The sequence below is a fragment of the Myzus persicae genome, unplaced genomic scaffold (genome assembly GCF_001856785.1).
Source record: "Myzus persicae strain clone G006 unplaced genomic scaffold, MPER_G0061.0, whole genome shotgun sequence".
In the NCBI taxonomy this organism is placed as follows: domain Eukaryota; kingdom Metazoa; phylum Arthropoda; class Insecta; order Hemiptera; family Aphididae; genus Myzus; species Myzus persicae.
This window is the reverse complement of record NW_019100470.1, coordinates 1,441,421-1,453,603: the sequence shown is the minus strand read 5'-3', so window position 1 is coordinate 1,453,603 and position 12,183 is coordinate 1,441,421. Positions and strand designations below refer to the sequence as shown.

At 29.8% G+C, this 12,183-nt stretch overlaps 1 protein-coding gene across 2 annotated transcripts in view; it reads left to right on the top strand.

The window, feature by feature from the left end:
• The window catches only part of LOC111040906 (sodium-dependent nutrient amino acid transporter 1-like), a 43,258-nt gene that overhangs the window by 14,098 nt on the left and 16,977 nt on the right, over positions 1–12,183 (top strand). The window lies entirely within an intron of this gene.

Genomic DNA, 12,183 nt, shown 5'->3' with positions numbered 1-12,183 from the left:
TTACCGGTATAAGAATTTTCCCAAATATCGGAGTTTTCGCTTTTCTTACTAACCAATTCTTATAATGTCTTTTAAGCAATTATTTTTCATTTTTTGTTTACTCTCCCTTCCGATATGTCGAGGTGCATATAATATTGAGATTTACTACATCGTATATATTCATACTTAATAAAAGTATTTCCTTACTTGGCTCAAGCTAAATATAATAAAGATATATATGATGTACGTATATTACTGCGTGGTGTGGATCACTGAACAATTGGGGATGAAGTTATAAGTATTTGCAGCTATAGTGGTGTATTTAGGATACTTAATAGGATAACCATATATTATTATAAAGGTATCCTAGTATTATCAACAAGCAATGAACGTAAATTTAAGGGCGATGTTGATATTATATTTTAAGTGCACTGCACGTGGATCTGTTTTGATCGATTATATAAGTGTCTTGTGTTTTTATAGATATAAGGATTGACACACATTTGTGTGGTAATGTTTGTTCCAGACACACATACACATCTTTAATATTTGTTTCTCAAAATAAACCAAATATCTTATATCATAGAATGTAGAATATTCTTCAACGCGTATTATGTTTGTCTGTATTATCCAACTTGCAAGGAGTAAAAATCTATTTAAATGTAATCCGTGAATGACCTATTATTGATATTATTAATTACCGGATTGACCACGCTTGATTTTAGGACAAGAACATGTTATAGATACATTTATGATAGTAATTATTATGTATCAAGCAAAATTCAAAATTATATGTTTGTAATCGTATAGTAATTTGACTCGACAAACTGCAGCAAGTTACATGTTTTCATACTTGAATTTTTAAATATTACTATTTTTTTATAATAACATAAACGTACTTAGTATTAAAATACGCTATTTGTCAACGCAATCAAGGCCACAATAAAAAATTATACGTACCTAATGTTAGTAACGATTTGGTTATTAATTTGTCTGTATATACTATATTGTATAGTACCTATATACTATATATCAAACATCTTGAAAAATATATATTGCGTAAATCAAAATACTATCCACGCATACGGAATGTACTGCTGTTGGCAAGATTTAATTGAACTACAATCAATGGAGGTTTTATAGTATGAATAATTTTGTTGTTATTTTCCGTTAGAAACTAATTGAATATCTTCAGGGCTTAAAAACCAAACAATAGTAGCACTAATAAAGAAAATATCATACACTAATATAACTCCTTACCCGCGTATGTATCGCGTATTGTGGGTACTAAAATCGTTATGCGTTCGAATGTCGGTGGGTAGGTAGCTACGTCGGTTGCGAAGTCAAAAGATCAATACAAATAACCGTTATCTGATAAGCTGAAGTTGGTAATTACCAATTTACTTAGTCAAAAAGTGATCGTGATGACTGATTAGTGATTAGGACTAGGATTTGCATGCGCATTTGCATATTTTTACTGGTCGATCGCACAGTATTCTAAGTAAGCACAAAATATACAAAAATATTATATTTCAAGAAAGCGTGATAAAAATTACGAATTCCAATAGAGCTATTTATGTATACTGTATAATATTTTACTATTTCTAGAGCATATTTTACAATTTTAAGCACATTTTTTTACGAAAAATCATACTTTTTTTAACTAGTTTTTACCAATTTAAATGTTTTATTGTTTTTATTTTTAAGACATGGATTTTACGAGCATATTTTACCGCATATTTGACCATTTTTGGTACATAAGCACGTATGTAATAGAACATATTTCGTGACTTTTTTAGTGCGCATAAATTTAAGCCGAACTCATTAAAAAAAAACTTTTGTTGTGATATAAAGTAATATTTTGAACCGAATTTTGGGTTCGATCACCGTAAAACCTTTAACTATATAATGGGTAGTAAGTGCCTATGTATAGTCAAATAGTTTCATGCGCGGCGGCCTTGACAAGGCGAAATTGCACAGCTCGTTAAACTCTGCGGACCGTGACCCACACAAATCTGTTTATTCAAATTATTTTAGAAAAAACAAACTCAAAAAATGGAAATGGAAATTATTTTGGTTTACTCGATTCGTTTCCTGAATAAACATAAGGAAACATCACCAAAATCACGAGCGTGGTAAATTTTCAATGCGCATACAAATCAAGTAATATTTTAGGGTTCATACAAAAAAGAGTGTATTATTTTTTGGAAGTTAATTATGTTATTGTACAGTAGGAATTCTGTAATATGTAGAACTAACTTTTTCCTTATCGTGGGTATATTATTATCATGTGTACAAATTCATAATCCATGGTAATAATTGGTAATGCACATTGTATAAACATTGTTCTAGAAACGATCACCACATATTATATTATGGGTGTAATAAAATTTTATAGAGAAAAAGTGTTCAATATTATATTGTATTATCGCCTATCGGCAATATAAGTTATGTCTATAGTTAATTTGAATTTTTTATATACTTGTCTTCTGCGTAATGAATTATAGTGTATAATATTAATGACTAATATTACATACGGCGAATAATAGTACAATCGTTTTTTATGTGTCATGTGGCTTTAGATTGATATTGATATTGATATTATTGTTTGATGGATATTTACTTGTCGTCTTGTTATAAGACGATATAATACGATGAAATATGGTGTATCATATAACTCGATATAATGGAACCAATAAAATGGTAATGTAAATAATTTACGTTAAGGTGGTGGGTAGGCAAAAATATATTTTATTGATAAACGATATAAAATTCAAACCTTATGTCAAACTTATAGTTTCCTTTAATTTTCTTCTAGTCCATTCCAGGTACTTAAAATAATATATTTATATGTTATTATTTATAAATAAACCGATAATATGTATATGACATGACATTATGATAAAAATGTAGCACCTAAATTATTTAAAAAGATATGTATTATCTATAGTGTATTACCAACAGATAACAAAATATGTATAAATGAGTAAAGCATATTTTTTTGAAGGTTGTGGAATGTAAAAACGATAGTTATCGCATATATTATAATATTTTTTATTTTAAAAGTTATTTCACAGAGTAAAAAAGAACCGCCAACGTTATTGTTTTTTTTTCTATTTTAAAGATCATAAATGAATATGGGTATTTGAGGATATTGTCATAACCTGATTTAAAAGGCCTGTTAAAATGAATTTTGACACAAATATTTTATTTATAAATTTCTTTTGAATTTTTTCACTTGGAGCACAGTGTAACTAATATTGTAAGTTTTCCACTAATCGATTCATATTCTATTAGTAAACGAATAATGGTTGTATAAAGATTTTTTAATGTTGGTAAATAGGTCATTAAAATCGTAACAATTGAGTTTTATTTAGATAAATATAGAGAGAGATTTTTTCTCTATTGAAAATATATGTACATTAAGTATAAGTTTAGAGTCAAATATTATTATTACAACTAGTTCTTTGATTTGAGAAGTGCGAAATAAAACATGACTCGAGAAGTTATAATTAAAAATAAGAATATGATGTTTTATTGTAAAAGAAATAAATTGACACTTATTTATGTTAAGAATTTAAGATACAAGCTGTTTAGATACATAGGAATGCAACAATTGAAAATACTATTAAGATCTTTTTACAGAAACACAGCATGCTCCAGATTATTAAAATGTTCAAAAATCCTCGGGATTTAACCCGACCTAACCGTCCGCGAATAAAAGAAAATTAGAATAATTGAAAGAAAAACCTGTGTGGTATATCATACTTATATTTTTATTTTATTACAATTTTTTATCATTGTCATTTTTAAGTTTTTATTTTTTATACCTATTTAATTTCATGTTTGATGAATATTTTTCGAACGATTGATCTTATTAGTTAAAAATGTATAAAGTTTAGATAAGCAGAGTAGTGAAATAACGTTCTTCGAGGCTCTCCAGTGTCACTCTATTCCGCTCTTCAAAACTTAATGAAGTTAAATATTATGTATTGTCATCCAAAAATGTAAAAACTTAAAAATCATAAGAACTACCGTTTTGTTTTCAAGATTTTTGTTTTGCTGTGTAACTATTTAAGTGATAAGAGTATTTTCAAAAAAGTTAGGACTCTTCGAAATAATGAGTGTAGACTATAGACGCGCTTTATCTTTTTTGTTTTGGATCGGTCGTAGAGGGGAGGATACCCATTATCGTCCGATGCGCTGCATTCCCCCTGCCCAAAAAAAATCACTCTATCCATTGTCCGCGGGCGTCGAGCATACGCACAGCTTTACTATATATTACTACGACTTATGGTAGTATTCGATATACTATAACACGACAATAGCACAGTTTTTGATACGCTACGTCGCCACACGTATAGGTGGGTACCCATTTACACTGTATGTGTCGATGTATGTATACAAATGATAAAGGTGCTACATAATAATAATAATATTAATAATAATAATAATATATTAATTTATTTGTCGCGCACATACTGTCATCTTTTCGTTTGTATTTTTTGTAGGCGCGCACCGGCACAATAAGCACCGTTGCACGTTGACATTGACATCGAGTATACAGACTATACGGTTTGTAATGAGAATTTTTAATTTTCGTGTCGGTCGTGCATATGTACGACACATACCATTCCATTGTAATCAAATAGCGTATATATATATATATGTGTGTGTGTGTGTGTGTGTGTGTGTGTGTGTGTGTCTACATGCACCATTCCATTGTAATCGAATAGCGTATATATATATATATAATATGTAAACCGCGCCTCAGTCCGCTACAGTCGTCTCCGTCACCTACAGGTGTATATTATTATACGTATATGTATATACAGCGTGTGTATAATGCGCCCTTTTTGTTATTCGCTCCTCGCGCGGTTGACGGTAATAATAATAATAATAATAATAATAATAATAATAATAATAATAATAATAATAATATTATACTTCAGTATTTAGTCCGTAGAGGACCTTGGTAGTTACCACGAAGACGATGACCATTACGAATCGCCTACATATCCTATTTATTATATTACCTATATACTATATACATAGAAGGAAATAGAATGTAAATCGGAACTATGAAAAAAAAATTGTTTTTAGAAAAACCGGTGAGAGGCTCGTGCCCAAATGGTGTCACACTGTCACACAAACAATGACCGTCACGTACCGCCGTCCACAGAATATTAATTTTAACGAGGAAAAAATAGAATATGAAATAGAATGATAATTCGGTTATATAATATTAAATTCGTGTGGTTCGTCTTAAGGGCGTATAATGAACACGCCGTGCGTCACCGGGACGAAAACAATATTTTTTATTATTATTGATGGGGTACCTGATACAATGCCATGGCGCACAATGCTTAGGCATCATTATAAGTGCTTGAGTGCCTAGTGTACCTACTAACACTTTACTCTGTCCATCTAAATTTTAAAATTGAAATATTAATAAATTACAATACTTTATTAACTTGGAATTTGTAATTCGATTTTAACGTATCGAAACAATAAGTAAAATATTCTGCTTCGGGATATGAAATTAAAAATGTATGTTGTCTATCAAAAAAGTAAAAACTTCAGAATTTAAGATAAATATCAATTTTTTCCAAAAACTATAATGTAATGTTTTCAAAAAAGTCACATATTTTCGAAATAGTGAGTGTAAACATGGATCACTTTGTAATAGAACATTGTCATATCTATATAATTCAATCTGTAGAATGATTACGTGACTTGTACACTCCAAAAATTGGTTAGGTTCGTAAGTATAGACGGCATGGAGCTTTTGAAATATTATGTTTAGTGATTCTTATTTTTTTATATTCAAAGGATTAGAAAATATTGATAAAAGAGGAATCGATGACAGTTTGAAGGTTTTGGTAGAGTGCGCAACCTATAAACAATACAATACATCTATTAACATAATATGTAGATATCAGTGATTTGTTGACGTATTATTACGTTTCGTTCTATTTTGTGATATTAACTCAAGTTACTATTTCATATGTTATCTTCTAACTAATGCCATATTGTATGGACCACAGTATCAAATCTGGACCACTGTCCGTTTTTAATGAAAATAATTAATTAAATAAACAATTTTTCAAAAAGGGTTGTTTAGGAATGACATAAATGTATGCAAAAATAATATTCCCAAAATAGTTTGTGCAAATGGATCACCTTGTGCGTAGCTAGAGTACATGTGTGCCGTGTACACACTGTATGTGAGTGAGTCGACGCAAACAATTGGTTTAGTGTATATTTAGTACTTGCATAGGTACTCTCGAGGTAGTGGTTCAGGCTCAGGTAAACAATCGACGGTCTGTGATTCAATTTCCAACTGCTACCTACACCCATCGTCGTTTCGGCAGTTATACACAACTTTCGTTTTTTCTTTTTTTGTTGAGAATAATGATTTTTATTTTCTTCGTTAGAAATAACATAATCCCGCTACAGAGTATCTGCATTCTGCATTGTTACATAGGTATATATAGGTATACATAGGTATATATATTCTATTGTATAGTTAGCGAGTTTTTTTATTTGACGTTTTAGTTGCAATTCAAAGTGGAAATATTCTTTCCTAATATACAATATACATATTTCTCTCGTGTTTATTATATGCTTGTTAGCCTTTGTCTTATAAATTGTTATCAATTATTGTACACGATAAAAATTATCTAAGTCAGTGCTTCACAGTCTTTTTAGCACTTTGGCCCAAATTTCCTACCGAAATCTAAAGCGACCCACATGCTTTGCGGGACATAAAAGTCATTACAGCCACTGGTCTATATTTATTTCTGTTGCGGACGCAGTGATAGGTTTGACACTGGTTGGTGAAAGTTCGAGAATTTATTGGTTGCCGTATCTCGATGGTCTTTACGACACACCGACAATATACAAACATGATAACAGGAATGATATGACGATTTCTGGGTAATTTTTGGGATTTTTAATACTTCAAAGCTTATAGTTTATATTCAGCTTAAAAACTTTAACTTCTCACGACAAACAATTTGAGAAACGCCGATGCCGGATATTTTTTAGGTATGTGTTACAAGGTAGGTCTACCTATCTTAAAGTAATTATTACAAGTAACTCGATAGTCGATAGGTAGGTATTACGTAATCTGTAGTTTGTTTTTGAATCGATTTTAAATATATTATACATGCCCTACATTATGTAAGTTGTGTTTGAAAGATACTTATCATAAATGGGTGGTTGTATTAAGTATTTACATGGGTGTAACTAGGATTTATAATATAGTATAGTTACAGTGGACTAGAGTCCTAGACAATTACTGAGTTCAAAATAAGCCTTAAAGTCAAAAGGACTTCAAACATTTTTCTTAATAATTAAATGTAACCGATAAAATATGTAGTAAGGAACTTATTTTTTTTTATTCTACTTATGTGCTAGTTTAACCACATGTCATATTTTATAATATTGTATACGCCTGTATTTAGAAATAAAACCAACCTTTCTTAATACTATAATAGTAAAATAAGTTATTTGCAATATAGTAAACATTAAAACATATGATAAAATATAAAATACTTGATACTTATTATGTATAGATATATTTAAGGAAACATTAGAATATATTGTTAAATTAATTACACTAAAAGGATCTTCAAAACAAGGAAATAATAAATCATAAATAAATAATTTATTTGAACTAGTATTTTTTCATAAACAATATTTAAAGATTTAACGAGCTCATCAATGTATGCTCGGAGAAGGAGAAAACATAATAATCAAGAGGGCTTTTATAAATAAAACAATTATATTAAAATCGAAAAAGAATAGGCATCAATGCATCATAAACAATAGCATTACTTTTATTTATTTTATTGCTTATTCATGAAAACATTTTTTTTTTCTAAATAGCATTAAATAACAAATTATTACTTTTCCATTGTGTTTATACAACAATGTTTTACTTCATATTTGCTTACTTATATTGTGTATACAATATACCATTATTTTGTATTATAATTATTGTTGAGTTCTAAAAAAAAAAATATTTATAAAAATGTATATTTTATAAATGTTATATCAAATATTTAAACGTTTAAATTACCTGCCTAAGTATATAAATTACATGAGTCATGAACTCATGAATATGAATAATAACTAATATGATAATAATATGATATATTTGTCATTTAATATTTGAATGGAATTGTTTCTTAGTACCTAAACATTAATTTAATTTTAAAAATTGCCCATACAATTTTTAAGGAACAAAATAATATGAATTTTTGTGAGGATGGTCTTTAGCTGAATACGGTAATATTGCAGTGCATTAATATATTAATATATTATATTGTCGATGAAGTATTTATGCAGGCATGCGCATTTCCGTTGTATTTGAAGTAATAATTATTATAATTATCGTACTTCGCAAGCCGAATTCAAATCAAATATAATTTGACGATATCTGTTTTAAAAGTCACTAGGTACCAATTTTCAAGCTAACGTATGTATATTAGCTATGTGTCTATATAGTAGACGAATGTATATACGTAATATAAGGTCAAGCTATTTATTAGTACCTATATGTATTGGAAGAAAATCGGAACCTAATAATTAGTTCAACCTGTCGTATTCCCAATTCATGGAAAAAAATATGCAATTATATCTCATTGAATTCAAATTTAACATATTCATCACACAATGATCTGCACAATGATCTACACAATGATCAGGTATACTCCACTCCTACTATACAGCAGAGCTACTTTTCCAATTATTTTTAAGTTTGAAGTGTGTAATAAAATAACCATAAACTCGATTTCGTTTTAAATGCAATTTAATTAAGTATTGCGGTTATTTGGTTTTAGAAAAGATATGAACTGAAATGACGTTATTTACTGATATTTTTTTATTCAGTTTAGATATGACGTTCTGCGGTTGAATTTCTTTGTTAACGAAATTAGTATAATAAAATCAATTCGTACTTTTTAATGAGTTATTTAATTATTTTTTTTTATCTTGAATATACATTTGACGTGTTTAATCCTTATGAAACGCATCTGACACCTGTAACCTTTGGATAATATTGAAATGATAGTGTTTTAATGATACCATTAAATAGTATCATTAGTATCATTGCCATTGTGACATTATCTGCATGGTCCGGTTTATTACTCTGCGAAAGTTATTAAAATATGTAAACGGGTAAATCGAGTTCGATGACTTTTCTTTTGGTTATTTCCTGAACCAGAGAAGTTGTTCTTATAAAAATATAGGTACATAATAAATTAATATTATACTGTATTACAATACCAAACATGTTTCTTTTAGTCACCCGTGTAATATACTAATATATGCGAACATTTCAAGCCGACTCGTTACGAGTTTTTAAATATTAAATGTTAGTATTCCATCGGTGACTAATTGATTTCACGTATTCGTTGATAAAATACAATAAAATGGTGTAAAGTTATCAACAAGATATTAAATTCGTATTAAATTATTCATGATTGCTCATAAATCATGATCATACAGGACTTAAATATTTATGATACTAATTTGTATTTAGATCAAATTTACTAACCAGTCTTAATTTTAAACACAATAAGACCCGTGACAAAACAAATGAAGATAAACAATATAATGACGCACGCTGTTTTTTCGGAAAGTATTTAAACTCGTTCCTTATTGTTTTTGATTAGTTTTAAAAACATATGAATTCAATATGTGTACCTGCATGAAACACGCCACCGTGATCGAAAGTCAAATGTTTCAAATCCATGCGTTTTCAAATGCCACAGCATTAAAAATAAGTTCAGGTATAGTGATATGGAAAGTGATAACCGGTTTTTCTTTTGTGTAGCACATTTTTACGTTTATAGTTTTATGCCTATCGATTTTTCTCACAAAACTCGCTAAAACTTGTAAAACGTGTATTATTAAAAAGTAAAACATAATAATAATAATAATAATAAAATACTCGTCATGCTAGCGCATCATATACGTAGGTATATGCCATATCGCTATATGATAGACGTGTAGCTTAAAAAACATCGGCCAGGAAATATTTCGTTCGTAAAACGGTGTCATGAACGAACGCGTTGCCACACGTACCATCCATCTTCACGTCCCTGAATAAGGTTATGATTCGATTTCTCCGATAGACTCGAGATTGTAATTATATTCATAGAAGCCGTAGATCAACCTTGAGTGCGTTGTATTATCTGTGTATTGTCACCAGTGATTAAATAAATCGTCTTCCAGTACCTACTGATTGATTCGTTTAATAGTACCTAAGTCCTGTATTATTGTCGCGGGAAGTATTAACTTTTTATGAAAAGATATGTTGTTTTCACACAAATTGAAAACATTACGATTACGAAACACGGTTGTGAATGTCTTAAACTTTTTTGTACGGCTACTTTTTTGAAGAACATTATTGTATTTTAATTATTATTAATTTTTTTGTTGCGTCTCAATGTACTCGCACCCAAATGGATGCGTCTAAATGTCCTCGCGCCCAAACGGCTTCGTCCATTTTTCCTTGTTCACTGTACAAACAAGTTTTTCAAGTAATTACGAAGTAGGTAGAGTAAGAAATTTAAATACCAATACAATGTGTCTTTGTGCATACATAATATGATCATTTAAAATATGAATTAACGTGAATAACCATGAATACATATTATACGAATCTGTAAAGCTTGGCCGACGAGTTAGGTTTTAATTTCCCTTCCTATTTAATAGGAAAAAAACAATACTTACTAACAATATCTTAAATCCTGTATATGTATCGTATAAAATAAGTTATTATATAGAACCTGTTGTGTTGAAGGTACAGAGAACAATTTCTTTACAAATATTTTCATAGTCTATACTCTATATTATCTTTATCCGTACTAATAAATAAAATTGAAGTGTTCGTCTGTTTGTCCGGGCTAATCTTCGAAACGACACATTACCTTACATGCTGATTAAGTGAAGTTATATATAATTAATTCACTTGTCAGTGACATTTAGTGTTGAATTGTTTTATTTCTGTACTATCTGTAAAAATACCAAAACTTAAATTTAAACGAAAAATCTTTATGACCGTCAATTGTATAATTTAATCGACATTCTTTAAAAACAAATTATACTTGGGGTTAGGTTTATTATGGTACAAGAGTAGTATTATTTCAGTCGTGTATGAGGTGATTAGCTGTTCATTTTCTATTAAAAAAATATATAAAAATGTCTTACTCTTATAAGTTTGAAACTTTGTCTTAATTAATACCTTCAGTGCTGCCAACATATTTAAATGTTTTGATTCTCAATAGAAGTGTAATAAATCTATTGTTGTTTCCAGTCGTTTCTCGCTTAGGCGTTAGGTATATTTTTTTCTATTCTTCATTACACATCATCTATATGCAATTGCCTCTACAAAATAATTATTATATCTGCAATGTTTCGTATGTACAATCTACATAGGTACATACTTATAATATAATCTATTTTTATTAAAACGAACACTCAATAATCAAAGTTTTTCAGAACTGTTTTTCATGGGACTGCCATTAAAACATATTGAGCCATAGGGTCATAGGGAGGGCTTATCATCTGCGTATTTTCTGCAAAATGATAGAATGCGGCTGCAATAATCAAACAGGCGTATGTGTAGCTAGTAGCTACATTCAAAAAAGGCCATCCGGAGCGTTTTTTAATCACTTATGGCTCCGGCTTTATACATATTATGGGCTTGAAATTAGTGGACTTGGTATATGTAAATTCTGCATGTGGAGTCGGAAGGGATAGGATGTTACAAGCGTTACGATTTTAGGAAAATTGATATTACTATATATTTCTGAAAACCGTGAAAATCATAATCCACGATGCTGGCGATGTGTGGAAGCTGACTCTGCGGGGTTAGGAACTAGGCCAATTCAACAGATCGAGGAGGACACTTGATGAATATAAGGGAAGGTATCCTTGGGCCCCAGAGGAGATGAGCCACGACGGGGAGGCGTCAAGTATACACCATGACCGCATCAATAATTTTTACCTTGTACACATCACGAATTAATAAGTAATAAGTAATAACGTATATACAACAAATATTTACAGCCGGCAATAATATGCAAGTATTTCGTCGTCATCGACACGTGCTCGTGCATTTATCATCGCCGCAAAATGTGTGTAAACAATCGTCACGTCGTGTTAATAATTGCGCACGCGCGACGCTCA